A 26,153-nucleotide genomic window follows, 5' to 3' on the forward strand; every position below is an offset into this window, starting at 1 on the left:
TCAGAACATGCATTATGTGTAAATCGGAACATGCAGCCAAGATTCTTCTCTCTTTTGCTTATGACACTTTTTGTAATATACTGACTTTAGACCTCGAAGCTAACCATGACTTCCACCATTCTTCAGCTGCATCTTCACATAAAAGTTCCCCTGCATTCATCTGCCACTCTTCCCCATTTACACTTTCCTCTCCACCTATTACAGGACTGCCTGGTCCTCCCTGCAGATCCCAGAGTACCAGGGATAAGAACATTCATTACACTCACTCTACCCCTGAGAAAGGCAACTAGCCTGGTTTTAAAACCAGTGGTTCAGATTTCGGCTTCTGAAGCATGAAACTGGAGGGGCATTTATTATGGCCTCTACAGATGGAGGTGTGGAGGTGCTGACTGCAGGCTTCCCACCACTTCTCGTAAAACCAAAATGCTGATGGGGATTTTCCATTTTGAAAAGACACCTGATTTCCTCTTTCATATATGGTCAATGCTCTGATTCTACATTGCTTACCAACAGGTAAAATAAGCTGAAGTGGTTGAAGTAGTGTTTGATTTCATTATATTTTATTTTACCCTTACACAGAAATAAAACTGATTCTATTCAATAAAACATTGTCACACTTCATGGGGACCCTCTGTTGTGATGTGGTATTAGAGAAAATAATTAAAGGCATAATTGTAAAGATAATCCGTTTTAAACACAAATACCAATCCATCACTGACCCACCGACTTTGGGAAATGAGTTATGTCACTAACCCCTCAGATGTGCACATGACTGACTCCTTCACTTTACCAAATCTTTGCTCATATGTCATCCCGTTAGTGAGGCCTGCCTGGAAATTTCTACTGAAAATTGCACACATCACCACCCATCCACCTTAACCTGTTTTGTTTGTTTTTCTATATCACTCATCATCTGCTAACATACTGTTGATTAGCTTACTATTATTTTGTTGTCAGCTTTCTGCCACAAAAAGCTTCCAATTGTCCAAAAGCTTCCAAAACCCCAAAAGCTTCTAATTGTCTACCTATTTTATCCCTGATACAAATACTGAAAACAGTACCCAAAATTAGGTAGTACTAATAAATGTTTGTTTTAAAAAGTATATTTTAGTGCTCACTTCAGCAGCACATATACTAAAATTGGAACGATACAGAGAAGATTAGCATGGCCCCTGCACAAGGATGGCATGCAAATTCGTGAAGCGTTCCATATTTTTATACCATATGATCTCACCTTTAACTGGAACATAATAAATAGAAGAAAAAAGGAAACAATATATAACCAGAGACACTGAAGCTAAGAACAATCTAACAATGGTCAGGGGGGAGTGGGGAGGGGACAGTGGGAAGAGGGGATTACAGGAACTACTATAAAGGACACATGGACAAAATCAAGGGGGAGGGTGGAGGTGGGGGAGGGAGGTGGGTTCGGCTGGGGTGGGGTGGAGGGATGGGGAGAAAAGGCATACAACTGTAATTGAATAACAATAAAAAATTAAAATTAAAAAAGTATATTTTATAAACAACTGAAAATGAACTATTCCTGTCAAGAAAATTTAAATTAAAATCTTTTACTTAAAAAATTTTCCCACATTTTTTTGGTATGTGCATTCCTGTTGTTTTTTTTAAATTATATTTCAAGTAATAAAGTCAAACAAGAATAAATAGTCTCTTTAAAAATTCATATAAAAATACTAAAGTTTGACATCATTCTGAAATATAACTACTATGATGTATCTATAGCATACCCTTCCAGAATCTTTCCACTTGTTCATATACACGTAGATGGACCAGTAAGAATGAATGTGGTGTTCTGTGTTCCCTCCCACCCTCGATCCTATCCCCCTTTGGCTTTGTTCATGTGTCCTTTATACATATTCCTTGCTGACCCTTCCCCCTCCCACCAGTATACCCTCTGGTTACTGTCAGTGTATTCTTTATTTCAATGTTTCTGGTTATATTTTGCTTGCTTGTTTGTTTTGTTGATTATATTCCATTTACAATAGTCAAGTGTTAGAAGCAACTTAAGTGCCCATCAGTAAATGAGTGGATCAAAAAATTATGGTACATTTACACAATGGAATACTATGCAGCAGAAAGAAAGAAGGAGCTGCTACCCTTCGTGAGAGCATTGATGGAACTGGACAGCATTATGCTAAGTGAAATAAGCCAGGCAGTGAAAGACAAATACCATATGATCTCATCTATAACTGGAACCTAATATGCTCTTAAAATTTTTAACACACATAAATAAAATTTAATTAAAAACAAAAACAAGCTGTACATTGGAAGATGTTATATGCAAAACATGTAAGTCACAAAGAATTCTCATTCACAATTTATAAGGGACTCCTACAAATTAACAAACACACAATCCAATTTTAAAAAGGTAAATCAAGGATATTAATAGTTAATGTGTCGGGAAGATACCCAAATATCTGAAAAATAAGGTGCTCAATTTCACTAGTAATCAGGAAAGTACAACCAAAAACCACAATGACAGACTATCAGATTGGCAAACATTAGAAAGTACCACAATACCAAGTACTGGTGAGGACGCAAAACAAAGAGGCTCAAATGCTGCTGTCAATTGCTGCCTCTTTGAAAACAATTTGCTAACTCCTGCTGAAGTTAATGAGATGTATACCTAGTGGCTCATCAGTTCAGTAGCTGGAGATACAGCCTAGAAAAACATCAGACTGTACACCAGAAGATAGCTCTAAGGATGCTCATAATGTATTGCTTATATTAGTGGAAATAAGTGCTCATCAATAGAGACATACTATGGAATATAGTACAACAGTAAAATAATTGGCTAACTTACTTCATGATGTCATGCTTCAACATGCTTAAATTCAGTGAACATGCTATGGAGTGAAAAAAAATTTAAGTTACAGAACAAATTCTTTAATATGCTACCAATAGTGCAAATTTTCAAAGTCATACAAAAACAATAGTGCCCTATATTGTTTATGTCTATGTATAAATGAGGTGAAAATATAAAAACCTAGACAGGAAAGATACACTGCCATCTCAAGGTGAGGATTACCTATGAACGAGAGATAAGGGGTTGTTGGGGTCAGGGAGAGCCCAGAGGAGGCTAGAACTGTGTATGACCACTTAATTTGTTAAATAAACAAAGATCTAAAGAAATTTGGAAAAACATTAGGATTTTGATTATTAAATGTTATTCTAGGGGGTTTTTTGGCAATGTTTTTATTGTTGTTCAGATACAGTTATCCCACCTTTTTTCCTATTTCTCTCCCCTGAATCATCCCCCCTACTCCCACAGTCAATCCCCCCTCCCATTTTCAGTGCCCATTAGTCCTGTATTCGTGTTCCTTGACTTGCCCCTTCCCCTTCTTTCCCATTATCCCTCTGCCCCCTCCCATCTGGTCACTGTCACTTTGTTCTTTATTTCCAAGTGTCTGGGTCTATTTTGCTCATTTGTTTGTTTTGTTGATTAGGTTCCACTTACAGGTGAGGTTATATGATATTTCTAGTTTTCTCTGCACTTTTCTGTCAATATAAACTATTTTGATGATGAAAACTAGAAAAAATTAAAGGAGCTGCAAAATCACTATTCAAATAGTAATCTAGAAAACTGACACAGTTTTAAAAATTTTGCCTGTTTTTTGTGCTGCTGTGGGCTGGTTCGGGTGAGAGTTGGCTGCAAACAGTTGTGAGAGGAGAACAGTTCCATTGTGCCCAGGTAAGCACTGAGCTTATACTTGTGTGTTCCTAGAGTCACAGAGTAACATCAATACAAGTCAACTACATCACTTAGGACTTTCACAATTCCTGTCCAAAACATTAGCAAAACAAAATAAAGTTTTAAATAATTAAGTCAAAAAATTTATATATTTAAACATTTCTAAAATTTTCTTACAGAAATGTATTTATACAATGAAAGTAGGTCCTCATAATGATGCCATGCCACTTAAAATACATCATTAGAATTACCATTAAATAGAACAAAGAGGTTCTTTGTTTCTAAGTCTTTACCCACTAAACAGAACTTCTCCATTATTAACTCCTACATAATTGAGTTTAAGCCATATTTTTAAAAGTTATTAAACTAGACACATTGCTTTTGTCCCCAGCTTCCAACTTTCCCCTCCCACCCACATGGTTACTGTGGGAGCAACCATTTTGTGCAGCGTGATGCTGCTTTCTTGGAACAGTTTATGGGGTCAGAAGTGGGCAACTAACAAAGTTGGGCCAATTAGGATTCTTCACTGAAGATTCTGGTAAAAGATATTCTATATTAAGAGAGACATGAAGCCAGTATGGGAGTGGGAGGAAGGAGAGAAAGTCTTGGCAACACTTTCAGTGAGTGAGTTCTCTTCAATTTTTCCTACGATCCTCAACCTGTATGTGGCTCAGCTATCTTGTAAGATATTCAAATAGTTGTCCAGTAGTTCTCTTCTTTTTATTTACTTAAGTTCATTCAGATTGTATTTATGTAACTTACAACAAACAGCCTTAATGAATATTCTTTCTGGCTTTAATTTATTGCATTTACAATTTAAAAAATTATGAAAATTATGACACTGATATCTTATAAATTTTTTACATTAAAACAACTTTAATCAAATAACTATTTCAATTACACAATAAAGAATAAATTAACATAAAAATAACATAATGGTATTATTTCTTGACACTCTCTTTTCCCTAAAGTGTCATCCAACCCAGTATTTCCTCTCTAAGGATTAATTGCTCTGCTTGTTCAGAGACAGAGTGCAGTGTGATTACAAACTTGTGTCTTGCTTTTTCACTAGAAGTCATTTATTTCCAGTAGAGTAAATCAAATAAAGCACTAATTGTTTTAATATCCAAGGAATACAGAATTACCTTTGAATTGAATTTATTTTTGTGAAACACCAACCAAAAAGCATAGTTAAGTCATATCTTCAGGTACATACCCATACTCATGAATTACTTTACAACAGTTAATAACCACAGCCAACTACTTCATGTGTTACTGAATATCTTAAAAATCTTGCATCATCTGTTGCCATCAAAGAAATCAGTACCTATCTCTAACCAATCATTCAACAGCAATGAGGTTCTCTAGCAATGATTATGCCCTGGGCTCTGAAGCAGTGATAGTCATACAGTTTTTCTGAGAGACAACTCTTTGAAGGAATCCCTGACCAAGAATCACATTGCACAAAATGATTGTGATGCAGTAACTCTGCATCATGGATGGGAGAGAAAGAGCTAGGCTCTAGACACCAAAGCAATATGTCTAGAACAATGAATGTTTTAAAATATTCATATGAAGCCTGGAGAGGCTAAGAAGCCAGAAGTCTTGACTCCTTCCCTTACTTCAGTCACAGATGCTCCCTTTGATCTGGACTTTAAGTTCGGTTTTGTCACATATCAGTTTTGTTACTTAGAACAAGCTATATCATCTCTTTTTCATGGTACAATAATGTCTATAGTTAGTACCATGAAAAAGAGATGATATCGGTTGTTCTAAGTAATAAAACTGATATGTGACAAAACTGGACTTAAAGCCAAGAAGAGCAATCGAGACCACTTTTGCAAAAGCACTAAAAAATAGTTCAGAAAATTAAGATGGGCATGATTTTTTTAAGTTTTAAATGCCAATCTAAGGACATTGGACTTGATTTTTTTTAATATTATTTTATTATTTTTTATTTTTAACTTTTATTGTATTTTTTCCATTACCATTTAGTCCCCTAATACTTTCCTCCATCCATCAAACACATTGTTGTCCATGTCCTTGAATCTCTTCCATTTTGCTCAATCCCTCCACCCCCATCTATCTATGAGTCTGTCTCTAATTTGCTTGTTAGTTCAATTTGTTCAGTAGATTCCACATATGAGTGAAATTGTATGGTATTTTTCTTTCTCTGACTGGCTTATTTCACTCATCCATAAAAAAGAAGAAAATTTTACCTTTTGTGACACTATGGGTGGATCTGGAGAACATTATGCTAAGGACTTTACTTTTAGGCAATAGGGAACCAAAGAAAATTTTAGAGGGAGTAGTGGCATGATCAAATATTACTTTATGAAGTAATAACCAGCCTGCAATGTTCAGAACAAATTGTGAGGCAAAGAAACATTGAGAGGTAGAGAAATAAGTAAAAGATGATCACAATAGCACACATCCATTGTTGGGGTGAAAATCATGTAGAGAGAAAGGAAAAAGAAAAAATGATAAGAACAATAAAAATAAATCATTGTAACACTTAATGGCTAATTAAGGAAGTTCCAACCTTGGGTAACTGAGAGAATGATGGCATCACTGATAGAAATAGACAAGTCCTAAGGAAATGATCTGAAAGAGAACTAGTTCAGCATTCCTGACTAAGGAATTTCTAAGTGCTTGGTTTTGTACTGCTTAAAAGAGAACAGAAGTGAATACGTTTGCATCGGATCTAATCTAAGAGTGGCTAATTTCTGACACACTATATCTAAGAATGATATGTTTCCCTATAAGTACTATAGTTTTATGTCCTGAATGCTCAGTTAGGATAAGGTGCCTGTGTATTATTATAATCATCATTATACCATACTAATAAGTTAATATAAATGTAATTTTCAAAAAAGGAAACAGTAAAAAGAGAACAGAGAATAATGTCCTTGTGTTTTAAGCTTAGAATGACTTGTCTTCCAGCCTCTTAAAACAATGCAAAATTCTATGGTTCTTTAATTTCCTTATTTCTAGATAGCACTAGTTAGAAATCTTTGCTCACACTCTTTTTAGACAGGATTCTACACTGCTTGCTATTCCCTTTTCTTATCTTACCCATCTTCATTTAGGAATGATGAGGGTCCACAGGAAAAAGTCTACACAGGCCACTCACCTTCCCAGGTAAATTAATTATACACAACCGGCGGCCTACCACATAGTACTCATTTGTTGGAAATCTCAACAAACCTGAAGTTTCTCTCAAATGTTTCTCTTCAATATATCAGCGTAGTATCGCTAAACTGCGTCTGAGATGGCTCTGAAGAATACCTAGTCATTTTGTTGTAAAATTTTAGCTTGGATCCTCACCTCTCTTCAGAATCTCATCCTCAGTTACCCAGGGTCACATGTGTAAAAATACAAAGCACAGACAAAATTTCAAAAACCCCTATAACTCTCAAAAACAGACATATTTCCAACTCTTTACATTTCTATTCATGTATAAATTCCAAAAATGAGGGTAAAATTTGATTGGCAAGTCTTGATCTTACTATCTACTCCCATTTCCAGTGGTGACAACTGCATTCAGGGTAGAGCAGCAGGGGAGAGAAGAGAGGGTGTTTACAGGAACTGGAAATGAGAGAATTTACTACAGACAGTGGCACAGAATGCTAAACACAAGACCTTTCTGGCAATTCTAGGTGCCACCATGTAGAAAACATTCATTGGTGTGACCTTTGGTTTAGTGTATGAGATAATTGGGTAGAACCACAGGATTCACATTTGCAATAATGAAAGATGCATAGTTATAAAACTCATTTTGTGTTAAAATTGCTATTAGCTAGTCATATATTTAGCCAGGTGAGGCCATAGACATTTAACAAACTCAGTAACATAAGGGAATGTTGTTGGTGCTTCCTTTGTCCCAAAAACAATGCATAAAGATGTATATTTTCAAGCTGAGAAGTGATAATCATGGAAAATTTATGGGAGGGATATCTGAAAGGCAGCTTAAAGGCCCAGAAGCCATAGGAAGCTGCACAATTTCATAAATACTGGAAAAGAATTATTGCAAATCTCCCACCAAGCCCATTATATGTGTCAGACCTCAGGAAATTTGAGAAAAGTGATTTAACGTCTGAGATGGTGACTGCCAAGAATGAATATGTCACAATTTCTCACAGAAGTGAGAAAACCATCCCAGAGGCTGGTATCAGTCAATCAACAAGCCCAGAAAGAGTCCACTGACCCAGGCCAAGTCCAAATAGTGCTCCTGGGGAAGCCAGAGAAGCCTTGTTCAAGGGAAACTGCATACTTCGCCAAGGGTTGTTGCTGGGGAGGGAGCCCCACAGTCTCCATTTGGACTTTGTGTTATAGTTGTTTCATCCACAGGTCATTGCAACCTCCCGTGGCCACATTACACACAAACAAGAAAGGGTATAAAGACAAAAATAGTAACTCTACTCTGCCATCTGCAAATATCAGAGCAATTATCTACTTGTCAAGTCTACCCAGCATTTACTCATAATCATCCCAAGAATGTTTTCCTAATGAGGTCACTTACAGGAATCTGCATTTTTCCATACCAATGGAATGCCTCACTTGGGTGGAGGTGAACTTCACCGCATTATGGCATTTTCTATCAATTCCTCCTATCTCTTGCACTGATTCTTATGGCAGAACTGACCAGCCCTACTCTTTCTTGAATTCTGTGTGCATCTTCACTCACCACGATAGATGGTGAGTACAAAACCCACTGAACTTTGTTATACCTGCCTAAGAAATAGAAGGAAATATACCACAGAGATTTTTTTTAAGTGCCATCTTCTTGTGGTTTAGAGTAGAAACTCAAATTTCCAAAATCTCGTTACTCTGATGTGCTCAGCAACTTGCTCATTCCGTTGTAGAGCACCACTGTTTCATGTTTTTCAGGCAGCATTTCTCTCCATATTGTTTTAGACACGGTGCCATTATAATCACTTGCAATTGACCAGTAATTGTTGCAGAAGCAGGCCTCCCTCTGCCAGTGCCACCCAGTTGCTGGACTACACCCAGCTGAGTGCATTAAGTTCCAGAATCCAATCAAAGCTAAGCTCCATCAGTATCCAGGTTTCTCATTATGAAGTTGAGCCAATACTTGCTTCAATGCAATACCTCCCTCTTACAGAGCACACACAAAGGCACTCCGCTTTAGCTGTGATTCGGGTCCCTGAAATACCGCTGTAGGGAGACTCAGTAGGAGACTCAGCCATGATCACTAATTCATGTTCATAGATCTTATTTTTGTGACTGGCTTTATAACCAAAATATGTATGTGTACCCATATTCTATTTGGAAAGTGGGGATAGTAATGTTTTCTTTCAGAAATGTGAGAATAATCTTAGCTCAAGAAACAAAGCTACCATGTGTCTTAATATCTCTAGCAAAGTGAGAGAATAGCCCCAGGAGGGATAACTATCTCTGAGTATTCATTTTACCCTTGATTTATAATTAAATTGCAATCGCACATGGAGAGCACAGACATACAACCCATATAATCCTACACTAATTAATTCTCAATAATTTCCTAACTTCTAAGCTATTCAATACTGAGCAATCTAGAGTAATAGGGACAGTATATGAACTTATTAACGGGGTGATCTTGGTCAAACTATACTACCTGTTTTATGTAAAATGGCATTAATAAGACAAAGCATCCTCACTGCCTGGTTATGATACTTAGACAAAGTAGGTGCCCAATGGAGCTTTTCTCCCAGAGATAACTTCCCACTCCCTGTATTAACAATAATGACAACAATAATATTAACTGGCATTTACTGACTACTATTGAAAAATAAATGTAGTATGGCTCACATCCAAGATTTAGCACATGGTATTCACCCCTCTAGAATTTACAAAACTCCCAATGATTTTTTAATTACAACACAAGATCTTCCTGCCCCCTCTCCAGGTCTGATTAAATAACTCCTTGCAGCATACACTCACGAGCAGTTAGCCCTCCAGCCCACTGTATACACCACATTATCCTGGCATGTGTGATTTCATATATCCCTAAGAATGACAACAGTTAACAAAATCATCAAAAAGATGCAAGCCTTCGAGAGACAACTTATATTTCAGTTTTTCCAATGAAAAATATGAGCCTTTTTAGCAAGTGGACTGAACACGGGTGTACGTGTGCCAGACCAACTGCTGATAAACAAGAGAAGTTTTAGCTTTCCCCCAAGCATTCCAGTCATTCACATTGAAACTTGGGAATGTGGCTGTTTCATAAAACAGAACTTTCCCTTCCACATTTCATTGCTTCTTTAACAGTGCCTTTTGTGCCCTAATTCATCATTAATTCAATTCATTTTTTTCTTTGGTTAATACTTAGTTAATACTTAGCTTTCTTTGCTCACAAAGTATATTCTGATAACTAAAACTTAGTAAAATGTTTTTAGAGGAACATGGTGTTTATATGTCTGTGTGTGTTTGTATTCCTGTGTGTGTCCTATGTATGTATTTCTATGTGTAAGTGTGTTTGTATGTGTGCATTGGGAATGGTAAGAAATGGCTGACCCTGGCCTTTCAGAATTAAAGGTGTTGATAGAGTTTTTACTCCCTGTGGGTGTAGGCCACATGGAGACATCATACAGGCGTTAGCATATCTAAACATACACTTTTACAACAGGGTATGGTGTTCTCTAGGAATGTTCCTTGTCTGTGAAATCCTGAACTCTCTAAGGAAAACAAGAAGGTTTGAATCCAAACCCTATTTCAATTACTGCTTTCCCAGAGGCTTAAAGGGGCTGCAAAATATCACACTACCTGTGCTTCTCCATCTCTAAAAGGATGAACAGCCTGCTTTCCCAGCTAATGATGGGTTATTTCACTAGTGAATGTTTCTGTAGTGCTGAGACGTGTAGCAGACTGCTACAAAGGCTCTTTGTCTTGTGTGCTTACATGTTTGTAAATGACCGAGTGTAATAGGGCTCTGCTCATCTCAGGACTCTTATTGAATCATGGATGGCAAACATTAAAAATGATCTTAAAATATGCATTTGCCCTAGGATCCAAAAAGAATTTTACATCATTTTCTTTATGTGTCTAGTAGATTAATATTTCCTTTATGTTAATATGCAAGTTTATTATTCTGGTTCATCTAATGTCCTAAGGAACCAGGTGAGACAATTTTGTGAGCCTAATGATCACTGGCATAAAGTACATGGAAGGGTCACTAAGGACATGCCATCCCTTTCAAGGCATTTTGCCAAAAGATCCTAGAGTTAATAATTAATACTGGAAAATCCCCTGCCAGTCCCAGCATTGAGAGCAAAATAATAATAATAATAATAATAATAATAATAATAATGGGAGTCTTCTAGGCTGTAGGCCAACACACCTCTCCTATGAAAATTAAAAGCCAGATCAGATATCTGATATCAAATGTCTTTTTTCAAAGAGTAGCTAATATAGAATTCATTATGTAGGATAAAGGAAAAATACATGGTGGGCGCAGTCACTTTCTGGTACAATATAAGGCGTCTATATAATTCTCTTTCACAAAGGAAGTTACCTTGATAGATATGTTGGAGTTTGTGTTGATACAAAATAGCTCCTGTTGATCATGATGTCACATTCAGGACAGGCCCTGTGCTCACCTGACAGGTAATGCTTGGGCAAGTAAGTGTACAGCTTGACTTTACTTTGCATGAACACTGATTCCAAGCAATAGGCAAAGAACTGAAGAGGATAGAATGGTTAAGGGTTCCTCAACTGCTTCTGCAAACCAGTGTGTGTGGTGTGTCTTAGCGAGCCAGTAGAGAAAATAAATGCAAAAAGGCAGAGACCAAGGAAGAGTGACTAAGAAGCAGATAGAGTAATAAAAGAGCCACAGAGATAGGGAGAAAGAGAGAGACCTTCAGAGAGAGACTAATAGTAAGAAAGCAGAAAAAAAACAGAGCTGGGGTGGGCAGGGAGGCAGCAAGCACTTCCTGGTTAACACATCCCTCTGTTTGATTGGCTAGTACTTTCCAACTGTTTCCCTGGCTGCAGTTGCTGTGCAACTGCTTCCTGCAATTAACTGACTTTATTTACTCTGTCTTCTCCTCCCCATCCATTAACCTCTTGTTTGCCAAGCCACCTGAGAAGCCCACAACCTTGGCTGGAGGATACTAGCACATTGTACATCATTTCAACCGGCACCCACTTAAAGCTCTGAAATATATGCAAATAAATGTACTTATTTATATCTTATATACTTACATATGAACCTATATATTTATATAATGTATTTAAAGGTTTATTTATAATTATATGTAATATTTATTTTATATCATACACACACACATCTCCTAAATCACTTTAAGGCCCATGTGAATACAACACTGATTTGTTAACAAGTCATTTCCTCACCATTCTGCACATCTACACACATGCACGCACACATATACATATACACAACCAACAAAATATTGACCCATCCAACCTCTCTCTGCAACAAGAAATGAAAAGGTAGAAAGCCTAAGCTGACAGTTTTAGGTAAGACATTTATGTGTACATATATATAAAACCTGGCAAAACAGCTGAAAAATCATAGTTACATAGTAAATCTAGCAAGTGAATGAATGAATGATAACACATTATTGCATTTACTGAAGACTTTGACCAAATGGTTTAACAGGTCCCTCTTGGGAGGTAAGTGTGTATCTTGCAGGGCATGGCCACTGGGGAACAGAACTTTGGGGGTCATAATTTTATGTAGTGGGTGAGCTTAATATAGTTACATCAATTACATATAACAGTCATCAGAGTAAAATCTGTTTGCATCCACCTAGTGCTCAGGAAATATTTTTTGGCATGGTGAAGATGAGGAGGAAGGAGAAAAGGAAGAGTTCTTCCTCTCACATCCCCAAATCACCAAAAAATATTTTTGATAAATAATTCTATGTTAAAAAGTACATGTATATATATGTATCTATATATATGTATATACGTAACAAATATATATGACAGATAGAATGAGTTGTTTTTCATTATAAAATACAGCCACTCATTTTTACATGATATATATTAAACATTATGCTTTGCAATCCAAATAGTAATCAAATTGATTTAATATTTCAAAAAAATATTTCTCAGAGGCCAGAAATATTTCTTGATTATTTGACTTAACTTTGAGCATAATCCAATTTTGTACTGACTTAATATATCCTTTTCCTTTTTTCATTTCTAAAAACTGTGATTATAAAATTTTCCCTAAGAAACATTTTGAAATTCTCAAACTCTGCTCAGCGTTTCTTTCTATATTCAATCTAAGAAAAAAAATTTCTTATGACAAAAGCATGTTCACTCAGACCTAGAACCATTCATTCTTTTTTTAAGAGTTGGCATAATGTTTTTCTAAAAAAAAATTTGAATTGACTGTGGTGACATTGATTAATAAAATTATACAGGTTTTGAATGTAAAACTCCATAATACATTATCTGTATATTGCATCATGTGTCCACCACCCAAAGTCATCTCCTTCCACTACCATTTATCCCCCCTTTACCTTCTTCTACATCCCCTCACATCCCATTCCCTCTTGCAATCACCATACTGCTGTCAGTGTCTGGATTTTGCTTTTTTGCTTAATCTCTGTACCGTTTTCACCTAGCCACCCAAAACCCACCCCCTAATGGCTGTCTTGTTTGTTATTTTGTTTATTAGATTCCACATATAAGTGAAATCATATGGAATTTGTCTTTCTCTGACTAGCTTATTTCACTTTGCATAATAGTCTCTGAGTTCATCTATGCTGTCACAAAGGGTGAGATTTCCTTCTTTTTATGTCTGAGTAGTATTCCATTGTGTAAATGTACCACAGCTTTTTCATCCACAAATCTACTGATGGGCACTTGGGCTGCTTCTAAATCTTGGTTATTGTAAATAACACTGAAATTAACATAGGGGTGTGTATATTCTTTCAAATTAGTGTTTCAGTTGTTGATAGTAATGAGTTTGTTGTCATTTTACTGTTCATATTTTTGGTCTTTTTCTTAGATAAGCCCCTTTAACATTTCATATAACAAGGGCTTGGTAGAAAAGGTACAGGGAATAAGAAGCATAAATGGTAGGTAAAAATAGACAGGGGGAGGTTAAGAATAGCATGGGAAATAGAGAAGCCAAAGAACTTATATGTATGAACCGTGGACATAAACTAAGGTGGGGGAATGATGGTGGGAGAGGGGGTACAGAGAGGAAGGGAATAAAGGGAGAAAAAAAGGTACAATTGTAATAGCATAGTCAGTAAAATATATTTAAAAAAACAAGTGAGTGTTTCAGGTTTCTTTGGATATATTCCTAGAAGTAAAATTGTAGGGTTATACGGCATGTCCATTTTTAAGTTTTTAAGGAAACTCCATACTGTTTTCCACAGTGGTTGCACCAATCTGCATTCTCACCAACAGTGCATGAGTGACCCCCTTTCTCCACATTTTTGCCAACACTAGTTTCTTGTTGATTTGTTGATGATAGCCATTCTGACAGGTGTAAGGTGACATCTCATTATAGTTTTAATTTGCATTTCTCTGATGATTAGTGATATTGAGTTTCATATGTCTATTGGCCATCTGTATGTCCTCTTTGGAAAAGAGTCTATTCAGGTTCTTTGCCCATTTTTTAATTGGATTGTTTATTTCTTTGGTGTTGAGTCATATAACTTCTTTATAAATTTTTTATATCAACCTCTTATCAGATGTGTATCATTGGCAAATAGGATCTCCCATTCAGTGTGTTGTCTTCATTTTGTTGATGGTTTCATTTGCTGTGCTAAAGCTTTTTAGTTTGATGTACTCCCATCTGTTTACTTTTTCTTTTGTTTCCCTTGCTCAAGAGGATATGTCAGAAAAATACTGCTAGGAGAAATGCCCAAGATTTTACTGTCTAGGTTTTCTCCTAGATGGCATAGTAAAGGTAATACTTCCATTACACCAAGGAGCACTCAATGTAGCCTAAATTTTTAGCTCAAATTCAGGACCCTGTCCATGTGCTAGGCACACAGTATTAATCATTCAACAGTCCTAGAGGACCTTATTATTATCTCCATTTTGTTTTGCCTCAAAACAGGAAGGACATGTGAACTACAAAAGCATGATTCAGACTGAAGTCTTTCTGACTCTGGAGACCAAATTCTCATCCATTGAACTAATTTCCACCTGTGCAGGCCAGAGGAGAGATCTGCTTTACTTAGAGCAAGTGTGCACTGTAAAATGAGACACCTATTTGAAGAATTAAAGAGGAAATTCTTCCAACTAAGGTATCCTAAAAGTTTCTCAAGGGAAAGTTTTATGCCTCTTTTTGAGTAACTAACCACTTTACCAGAATAAGACTTGTATGGCATTTTCTATTAGGAAAAAGAAAAAAAAGGTTAAATATAAAAGAAAGTGGCTGAGAGAACACCACTGAGAACCCTTTGAAGAAAGCTATCAGCTCAGCAGGGGTGCCTATGTTTAGCCAATTAGTCAGACAGATTTCTTACCTGGGAAGCCACTAAGTTAAAAGAACAGGTTGTAGTTTCAGTTGAAAGGAGACAAGATGATTTGAAAGAAAAGAATCCTAAGAACAGTAAGATTCTTGAAAAGAGCAAATGACAAGAAAAGATAATACCAAAGTAAAGTCAAAGAAAGAAAATTGGAGGGAGGAGAAAAAAGAAAGCTGAAGATAAGAAAGACAACTTCCAAAGGAGAAAAAGAGGAAAAAAACTCTTCTAGCTCTTCCTTTACCTTTCTATAAGCTTTGAAACTGTGCTCACTTTCACTCAAAACAATTGCGCCCGCATGTAAATCATTCAGTCCTGGGAAAGTATAATTCCCTTGCTACTGAAACTTGGCCACACCAAATAGAATATTCTACGTCTAGGTTTATTAATTATTAATAATCCCATTAGTTACCATTTTTATCAGAGCAAATAGAAAAGATCCTTCAAGGCCTCAGAGAAAGCCAAGAGCCTCCACACCTGTGAAAGAGTTATTTTTGGAGCGTGAGTTGCCTGATCCCAGGAGAAACCCTTGTCCACTACATGGCGACTCTCAAATACTCCTGGAGAGGCCACTCACTCTGTCATGTAGGGCAGTAAAAATGTACTGAGATGGCCCTGAAGACAAACATCTACTTTATCTTTAAAGTTCTATTTTATATTCTCTGCAAGATATTTGATTCACAGAATGCCTAGTATAGTTGAAGTAATTTGTACAATTCTTCTACATTTTTGTTAACATTATTTAGCTTATTTTTATGGGCTTCTTCCTTCATTCCCTGATTTGATAAATATATAGATAAATAAATTTCCACCAAAATATATCATATTTACCAAACTCTTTTTCTAATTTTCCTTTGTTACAATTGATAATGTGATTTAAAATGTAAAGGAAACATTATTTAACCTAATTTATAAGTTCTTAAAAGTGGATTTCGACTGCAAATGAAAGCATTCAAATGTATAAATCACTTACCATAACTTTCATAGAAAGACCAATTTTCATTAGAGAAATCTGGATCATGTGATTATACTACCAGAGAATTAAAACTTAGACAAAGATATATAGACGAACACTAAATTTGGATTTGGTTTCTTTTTTCCTAATCTATAGGACAATCTTTTAGGAAATCATCTTGTTTCATTTTAAGAATATGTTAAAATATGTTCTCAAGCACTGAGATATATGAGGGACTATAAGATATTTCCAAAGGGAGTTGTGAAAAAAATGTTTTCCCGAAGCTATTAATACCTCTTGCTCTGTATTTTCCCTCTGTTGCTTGTTCGAGTTCCAAGATTGGGATCAAACCAGCTCACCTGCTTCATATTATTCATTTCCCTCAGCAATCTCTGATAAGTCAGAAGGACTCCATCGTCTGTCTACCTAACTTCCCATTTTGACATAGAACCCTTTCTGAACTAGCTCCACCCTCTATCACCATCTGTTTTTTTCTCTCAGAGGTCATAGAAATTAAAATATTGCCACAATTTGTTTGATTAAAAACAGAATTACAGAATTTGAAAAGAGTGTCTTGAGAATTAAATTGGAGATCTCAAATTTCTGATTTTTTTTGCCTTAATGCTATAAAATTTTATTTTTAGCATTTTACCTATTTTTTTCCCATGGGGTGATAGAGACATCAGATATTTGATGCCTCCTGGATATTACTTGGTTGTTTAAAATGAACCCTAAATTTACTACATCCAAAATGGAAGGTGAGCCCCATCTCCAAAACAATGCAAACTACCCACACTGCTGTGGCTGTTGTTTGGGCAACATCCCACAAATCGAAAGGTCACTGGTTCGATTCCGGTCAGGGCACATGCCTCACTTGCAGGTTCCCTCCCCAGTTAGGGTGCATATGAGAAGCAACCCATTTATGCCTCTTTCATGCATCGATATTTAAAAAAAAAAAAGCAAAGCAAAATTTTTAAAGTTATTTTCCAAGGTTCAAGTCTCCAGGGAATAGTATAACCATTTCAAAACCCAGGAATCTTCCACACCATCTCCCTTCCTGTAATTAGCCTTAGTCAATCTGTTACCAATCTTGTTGATATGAATTCCTAAATAGTGCTACAGCCTTGCCATTTCTCTGTTTCCACCACCTCCCGGGTCAGGGAGAGTACCACCAGACTTACAGCCTTCACAGTCCTCCCACTGTTACCCAGATAGTGGGGACAGTGGGAAGAGGGGATTGCAGGAACTATTATAAAGGACACATGGACAAAATCGGGGGGGATGGTGGAGGTGGGGGAGGGAGGTGGGCTCAGCTGGGGTGGGGTGGAGGGAAGGGGAGAAAAGGCATACAACTGTAATTGAATAACAATAAAAATTTTTTAAAAAAGACAATAATTTTAAGTGGTCTACCAGATCATGCCTCTTTTATCAATTCTGCCTCATTTCCCATTGTGCTCCCCCTCTCTCCAGCTCCCACTGTCTGTCCATCCTTCCCAGAGAATACCCTCTTATGCCCTCTTCACCTAGTAAACTCTTACCTCAAGTGTCACTAATAAACAAAAATTCAGTGAATGGAATTCTTCATCAATATTTTACTTGCTTTTTGGATTACTGAGGTAAAAATACAACAAAATTTACAAAGCCATCTCAGGAGCCAGGTCTGAATTTTCTGCCTTTCCTAATCAGGGAGAAAGGTAAGATTAGCATAATTAGCTGACTGAGAGCAATGATATGAGTGTTAAGTGGAAAAGAGTTAGGAGAAGCTCTGGGACACGCTTCCTCTACTCTCATAGTGTGGGGGATGGGAGCGTGGGGAGCGTGGGGTGGAGGGTGCAGATCTACAGGACTCTTGCTTCCCAGCTTGTCAATGATACATGTAAATTTCTCATGAAAGAAAATACACAAGCACTGGGATGTTATCTGACATTTGATTATAATGTACTTGGGTGAGGTTCTGAGCCCTGAGTGGCAGAATGATGCCTGCTATGCCCCTTTTGTAGTCTCTGTCACAATCCTCAGTCATGCATAAAATATTTTTCCTGCCTTTCAAATGCCTTCATTTTATATAATTTTGACACAAAGGCAGTGCAATCAGTTTACAAGTCATCTAGTGCTTTCAGAATAACATATACTTTTACATGCTCACTCCACTGAAATATGGGGAAGTCATTTTCAGAAAGTCTTTTATTCCAGATCTTTCAAAACCAAGTAAAGATGTTTGTTTTTCAAAAGGTTGCTTAATGATCATTCTTTTTGACATTACATGATGGAAAGTCAACAATGTGACATTTGCCATAAGAAAAACAGAAAGATGGGACTGAGAAATACAATAACAAGAGCTGCCACTGCAACAGCCAGTAAGTCTGGGATGATTTTCGGAAGCAAATTGTTTCTTTGAGTCTGGCAAAGGCTTTGGCTTCAGTTTCATGTTCTTAGATTATTATCAGGCCTGTCTACTAGTGGAAACTGCAAGTACTGTTTCTGTCTTTCCACCCTAGAAGAGGAGAAAGAAGAAATGAGCCAAATCTGCTGTGAACGCGGGTTTAGAAGAAAACAATCCCACTACTGACTTGAAAGACCCAGAAGGGTTATTTACCCACACAGTTTCACTCACTAGAGTTACTGGGTCTAAGCCGCACGTGCAGGGTGCAACTTCCGATGAGCAGGGTGAACCCTATGGGGCGAAACCCAGACAGCTATGTCGTACACTCTCTTGGAACTAATTTGTTCAAGGTATTTCCCATGCAGTGAGCATTTCCCAGAGATGCCGCAGCTCTCCATTGACAGTGAAGCCCTCACTAACCTGCATCACAGGGCACCTCAGCCTCAGGTACTGTAAATGGACAAAACCCTGATTCACTCGGCAGTGGTCTCTGGACAACACCCATGTGATCAAGTGTAACTAGCAATAGCCTAACAGGTTTTCCTTCTGTCGCCCAAGTTTTAAGGTTGAACTGACAAACAACTATGCTCCGTATCTATATATGGTGCCTATATCTATAGCTGTAAGGGCAGGATGAATTGGACAGCACCTTCCAAAAAGAAAATGTCATTCATTCTCAAGGTAAACTTATTTAAAATATAGGGGTGTCTATATCACTTCAAGGAATTTTCTGTTTTTAGTGGTGTATCTCCTGGTGATTGCACAATTAAAATATATAATTTGCATTTAAAATATTGTATATAGTCATACCACAGTGATACTTAGGAAAGAAGTTTCATGAATTCCACTAATGAAACATTTCTTAATAAAATTAGCTTAGAGGGTGTATTAGTTTTCTATAACTATACAACAAATTACTACAAATATAACAGCTTAAAACAATGTTTATTTATTAACTCACAGGGTCTCACAAGACCGAAATCAAGATTTAGCAGGACCTGAGCTCGTGTGGGGCTTCGGGGCTTCTTTCAGGTGCATCCAGACTGTGGCAGGATGCAGTTCCTGTGGCAGTGGACCTGAGGGACGCCTGTTCCCCTGCTGGCTGTCAGCTAGGGAGCCTTTGGTATCTACAGACCATTCTCAGTCCTTACCATGCGGTTTTCTTCATCTCCAAGGTCAACAACAGAAAGATCTCTCTCACGTGGGATCCTTCTCCTGCTTCGAAACACTGACCTCCCCTTTCTCTGATATAAAGGGCTCGGTGCCACGTAACAAAACTTAAGCACAGCAGCAAACTTCATCCTCATCATGGTCCCAGGGATGATGCAGGGCATGGACAAGGAGGGACACAGTCGGGATCTGTATTAGAATCCTGCCTGCACACACAGGTTTGAATTGTATTAAGGAACACTCAGTTCCACAGATTCACCTATTGGCTCTTTCTCCTGAGTCGCCTGTCTGGAGCACGGTACAGTGGAGGGCTCTGGGCTTGGGGACCATGGTCTGAGGCCTAAGGGCAGCTCAGCTCACTCCTCCATTACTGGCCTTTCCTCTTTGCTTGCCTCCAGGCCAGCCCAGGGCCACTCCCTCACAGCCACGTGAAGGCTACTGCTCCTAGCTGTCATCTTTCCCATCTTCTGCCACCTGGTTTCTAGATCTATTTTAATTTCTTGGATGTTAGTCATTTTTGTGGATCTTTTGACACCTTTAATTGCTCTTCTATTCCCACGCCTATTAAGTTTTCTCACCCTTTGATATTGGCATTAAAAACACTCTAAATAATTTGCCAAATAATGTTTCACCACTGCTGTTTCTGTAAGTTACATTGCTTTGCCTTTAACTCTGTATTAATTTTGCTGTGAAGTGCTAAGTTGCATGAAGTTTTGTTATTTTAGACACAAGATCAGAGGACTCCTTAAAGCCAAAGTCTTCTTTCCTCTTATGGCTACTAACTCAAAGTAGACACAATTTAATATTGAAAATTTTCTGCAAAATACAAAACCTGATTTTAAAAATGATTTCATCTTTTGGCACACAGGTAGGGTATGCCTATCCAGCTACACTCTGAACACCAATTCTAAGAAAGAGTTAGAACATTTTTCCAACATTGAAATTCTTTCAAATTTTCCATAAAGCTAAAGCATGGAAATGTTATCATCAATATTAGAACAACAATTCTTCAAATCCTGGAACACTTCACTGGTGTGCTTTTGAAGTGTTCTGAAGCTTGAATTTATTTCTCGCTCATAGGAATAAGTAGAGAAATCCTCCCTCTTTCTCCCGGGCCTCACCCGCTGGGGCATGCTTCCTGAACAGGAAAAGCAGAGACGAGCTGCCGCTCTATGACCACATCAACAGAGTGAACGAGAGCCACATTTCCATGTTGCATAAAGTCTACTTGTACCTCTTTCATCACATGTCTGTGACCTTTGAGATCATCGCGACAGGTTTTCTTTTTTTTTTAACCCAGCTTTACATCTTTAATTTTTTAAATTTTTCGATTATAGTTTACATTCAATATTATTTTGTGTTCGTTTCAGATGTGTACCGCATAGTGGTTGGATAATTATATACTTTACAAGTGATCCTCCCCCTGGTATTTTCAGTACCATCTGGCACCACACATAGTGTTACAATATTATGGACTACAATCCCTATGCTGCACTCTATAGCCCCACGACTACCAGTTTTGTGACTACCAATTTGTACTTCTTAATCCCTTCACCGTTTTCACCTAGTCCTCACCCCCCTCCTTTCTGTCAACCATCAGTTTGTTCTCTGTGTCTATGAGTCCGTTTCTATTTCGTTTGTTTATTTTGTCCTTTAAATTCCACATATGGGTGAGATCATATGGTATTTGACTTTTTCTGAGTGACTTATTTCACTCAGCATAATACCCTCGAGGTCCATCCTCCTGAACAGGATTTCATTTCTACCTACGAACAGAAGGAATACACTGTTCATGCTGTTTCCCAAATAACACCCACTTCCCAGCACTTAGCCCTTCTTCCCTTTGTCATCTGTCCTCTCCCCACCCACACCACACAATTTCTGCAAAATGTGGCCCACTTTTCTCAAGTGGTGCTCTCTATCAGGAAGAGAGAGGCTGTCTGTTCTCCACTTTGTTCCAAAGCACAACTTAAAATGTGTCTCCCTTGTTGTCACTGAACTCATCTTAACTGGGAAATGAGAAAAGAAAAAGAGTGACGTGGCCTAGAGTGAAACTGGAAAACAATTAGAAGAGGGAATTGCTAAGAAATACTTCATGAGCAAACTGAAAGAGAAAGCGTTTCTCTATCTCCTTCCTGAATTTAAAATAGGCCAACTGAAAACGTAAGATTCTCTGAAGTCTTGTGACCAAAAGTAGAAAAGTATCAGAGTGTACTAGGCTGGCAGTTGCCCTGAATCATGCTAAATAAAATGAAAGTCTACTTTCTTCTACCCCCTCCTCAACCTAACTTCACCCTACAGCATGTATAGCGAACATATAGTTTCCATGAACATCTTAGGTCTATACAAAAGGAAATGTAATGCATTTCTGAATTTTTTTTTTACTTTGGAGATCCCAAAATCAAACCTACAGAAGGAGATGTGACACAGTCCTTTCATCTGGCAAATCAACAGGTTGACTATGAGTTGAAAAGGATACAAATGATAAGGTTCAATTTTTTGTGAAATGGAAGGGAATAACCTAAAATATCTGAAAATTTGCTAAGGTGAGAAATGTCAGCCTGCCCAGAGTCTACAGAAAGGAATGCAGCCCCGCCAGCACCTAAATTTTAGCCTGGTGGGACCTATGTCAGACATCTGACTGTAGAACCATCAGAAATAAATTTGTTTTGTTTTAAGGCACTAGGTTTGTGGCAATTTGTTATGGCTACACTAGGAAGCTAATACAGTATCTGACACATCTTTACTACCCAATTTGTGAGAAGTAGTAATACCTGAATTGACACATCTTAACTGGTACTGGAAGCTTGTCATTTCATTATGAATAAAATGACATAATACTAACTATTAGATTAACACATTCAAACTATTGGTTGCATTGATAATTGCAAAAATATACATATCTTCATTATGTTCCATAAGAGGGACAACCTACTTATTTATAATTAATAATCTCCCCTGAATTGACTTCTCCAGGGGTGCTGGAAAATAGTGACCCTGCTTGTTAAAAGTGGGGGCGTCATTGCACTGGCAGATTCCAGACAAGGAAGAAAAAAAAACAAAACAAAACATGGTTGCTACTTAAGGTGAATTCCAAAAACAAAATGCAGTTTAGACCCATACATATCAATTTGTAGAACCAATCTTAAAATTTTTGTAATATTTAGGCATTAACATTTTTTCAGGTTTGGTTATTCCCAAAAAGGCTTTAGTCAGAATTTTGCTTTAAATAAGAACATAGACTTGGTGCATGCTCCCCCAGATTCACTCTAGTGGATTAATAAGGCTCTCTTGGCTACTCCCACCCATTTCTGTGGCTCCACCTATAAGACTCGGGGTTCCTAGTTACCCTGCTTGATCCTAGCTCAGCCCCAGAGCTGGAGAGCTGGGCCAGGGCAGACATTGCCCCACAGACTCCCAGCTCTGCTACTGCCTTGCACCATCTAGGGGACCATGGTGAGGCAGAATCCCCTAATGGGCTATCAAAAAAAAAACCCCAAAAAACAAAACAACCCAGACTACTTTTATTTAAAGAAACAGCTTTCCAAAGAGCATGCACCTCGAAAATATGAACAAGATACAAAAAAGAAATGGTATTCTTGTCAGGAATCTGGAACAAAAATGAAACCAAAAGAAAGAAAGAGAATGAGAGAGAAAGACTTTAGGATCTTATATGGGATTTCATATAATTCTCACCCCCAAAATAGCACAAAACAATTTAGGAGACCAACAGCTGTTGTTAAAGAGCAACTAGGGTCTTTTGTTTATTCATTCAACAAACATATATGAAGTGCTTATGATTTTCCAGAGCATTGCTAGGATGAGAACATGAATTTTATTGTACTATGTTGTAAAATCTCTCATGGGCAATAACATGTCCAGAACCAACTTCCATGAGTTGGTCAGCTAGAACAGTGCATTGAAAACCAGGCTACACAAAAACCTCCTGGTGTCTTGCCACGAGGCAGATTCTCATCTGCCTGAGACCCTACATTTTTAACAGGCTCTGAAAAGATCTCAAAGATGCTGTTCCAAGGATCACACTTTGAATAGTAAAGAACTAGAACCTGGAATTCATGGCCTGTTTAACACATCTCATTTGACTACTGTTCATCTGAGAACATTTTATAAAATCCTTGAGATGAGATATTTTTCCCCATCACAACTGTACAGGGGAAATATTTTATAAGGCAATAATATTTTCTGATGCTGATCTCTGTAAGCCATAAAAAAGCAACAGGTGAAATTAAAGGACAAGGTATAGTCTCATTTTTGTGAGGAGGAAAGACATGCGGATGAGGCAACAATCTGGAAATACATTGCCTATATTCTTCAAAATAGAATAACTCAAAATGTCAACAACTTCGAAGCTCTTACACTGACCAAGCAAGCAGGAGTTTTATTTGTCAGCAGGATTTGGGAACATACCTGTCATAGACAAGGGATGGTAGGATTCAAAGTCAGTTTTCAGGGAAGGAAAGCTCTTTAGCCAGGGCAGACATAGGGGCACAGAGTGGAGGTGAATGGCCTATGTGCACAAATAAACCAGGCCATTACTAACCCGCCAGACAATAAAGCTTCAGGAGAGTCAGGTTTTACTACCATATTTTACAAAGCACTGCGCCTTGAACTGCTCCCAGATGCACAGTTCAGGTTCATGTTCCTCATCTCCCCTTCCTATTTTATATGAGGTGATCATATCTTTACTCACAGAGCTGGGAAAGATGTCCTTGAATGTACCAACCATAGACATTTCTATCATTAAAACTTGATTATAAAATCTCCCCTAAGAACAAATGGTAGGGACTGTGCTGGCTTTATGAAAGTTCCATTAGTCCTAGGAGCAATGCCTCCATGGCTGAAACCTAAATCCCTCAAACACAGTGGAACCATTGCTGACTGTAAAGGACAGAGTGGCTATGACCTTTTTCACACAGAAAAACATTAGTAAGTGAACTAAAGGTGTAATAAAATAATTAAAATTACGGCTGTGAATCAACAATTTCTGACAGATGGATACTGTTCCACAAACTGAGAAGTTAAGTAGAATAATGAGATTACCTTACGTAATTATGGATTTGTAAAACATTTCTTTTAAAATCCTGACTCCACATCTCTCAAATACTTTTAAGTGTATTTCAAGTAGTTTATATTTTCACTTGAAAGCATTAATATTTCCTGCTTCACTAAAGGAAAGATAGTCTATTGAGAAGGTATTTATTTTCCTAGCTAACATAAACACACAGTATGGATATGCTAATATTTTTAAGGAGCAAAAAAATTACCATTGTATGGAGATGATAATGTAATGTTTAACCAGTAAAATAATTTCCTCATTTATTATAATAGCTGTAATTATAATAGCTATATCATCATTAATAGACATAGAATAGCAGTGCAGCTATTAATACTAATATGCAAAATCAATTTAAATTTAGCCAGAACTTTTGTTATTATCGAAAAGTTATTGACTCCTTTAATGTATAATTGTAATTGCCCCCCAAGCATGCTAAATAGTAGAGCCAATTAATAAAGAGCCAGAGATCATTAAAGAAACCTCATTCCCCCCCCATAACTAACAGGGTTTGTATAAAAAAGTATTACACTCTTAACATTTTCTAATGTAGAGGATTGTCAAAATAATTTATTTATTTTTATTTTTTAACTTTTATTGAATTTGTTGGGGTTACATTGATTAATAAAATTACATAGGTTTCATGGGTACAATTCTATAATACATCCTCTGTATATTGTATTGTGTGTTCAAAAACCCAAGTCAAGTCTCCTTCCATCACCATTTATGGCCTCTATACCCTTTTCTACCTCCCACAACCCCTTTGCCCCCTGGTTGTCACCATACTGTGGTCTGTATCTACAATCTTTTTTTCCCTTTGCTTAATCTCTTCAACTTTTTCACCTAGTGCCCCAAAACTCACCCCCCCCCGATATCTGTCAGTCTGATCTCTGTATCTATTTGTCTGTTTCTGTTTTGTTTGTTAGTTTATTTATTCATTAGATTCCACATACAAATGAAATCACATAGTATTTGTCTTTCTCTGTCTGGCTTATTTCACTTAGCGTAATACTCTCCAGGTCCATCCATGCTGTGACAAAAGGTAAGATTTCCTTCTTTTTATGGCTGAGTAGTATTCCATTGTGTAAATGTACCACAGCTTTGTTATCCACTCATCTACTGATGGACACGTGGGCTACTTCCAAGTCTTGGCTATTGTAAATAACACTGCAATAAACAAGAGTGCATATATTCTTTCAAATTACTGTTTTGGATTTCTTCAGATATATTCCCAGAAGTAGAATCACTAGGTCATTAACACTTCCATTTTTAATTTTTGAGGAAATTCCACACTGCTTTCCACAGTGGCTGCACCGATCTGCATTCCCACCAACAGTGCACAAGAGTTTCCTTTCTCCACATCATCGTCGACACTACTTGTTGATTTATTGATGACG

General features: G+C 37.3%; 1 non-coding gene across 1 annotated transcript; it reads left to right on the forward strand.

Annotated features, from left to right (window-relative positions):
* The first annotated feature begins 1,110 nt into the window (after positions 1-1,110).
* Positions 1,111-1,217, forward strand: LOC112320886 (U6 spliceosomal RNA). Its single transcript, XR_002976456.2, has one exon. It is a non-coding gene; the product is annotated as a U6 spliceosomal RNA (small nuclear RNA).
* Positions 1,218-26,153: the final 24,936 nt, after the last annotated feature.

This window comes from Desmodus rotundus, chromosome 8, assembly GCF_022682495.2.
Source record: "Desmodus rotundus isolate HL8 chromosome 8, HLdesRot8A.1, whole genome shotgun sequence".
NCBI lineage: Eukaryota > Metazoa > Chordata > Mammalia > Chiroptera > Phyllostomidae > Desmodus > Desmodus rotundus.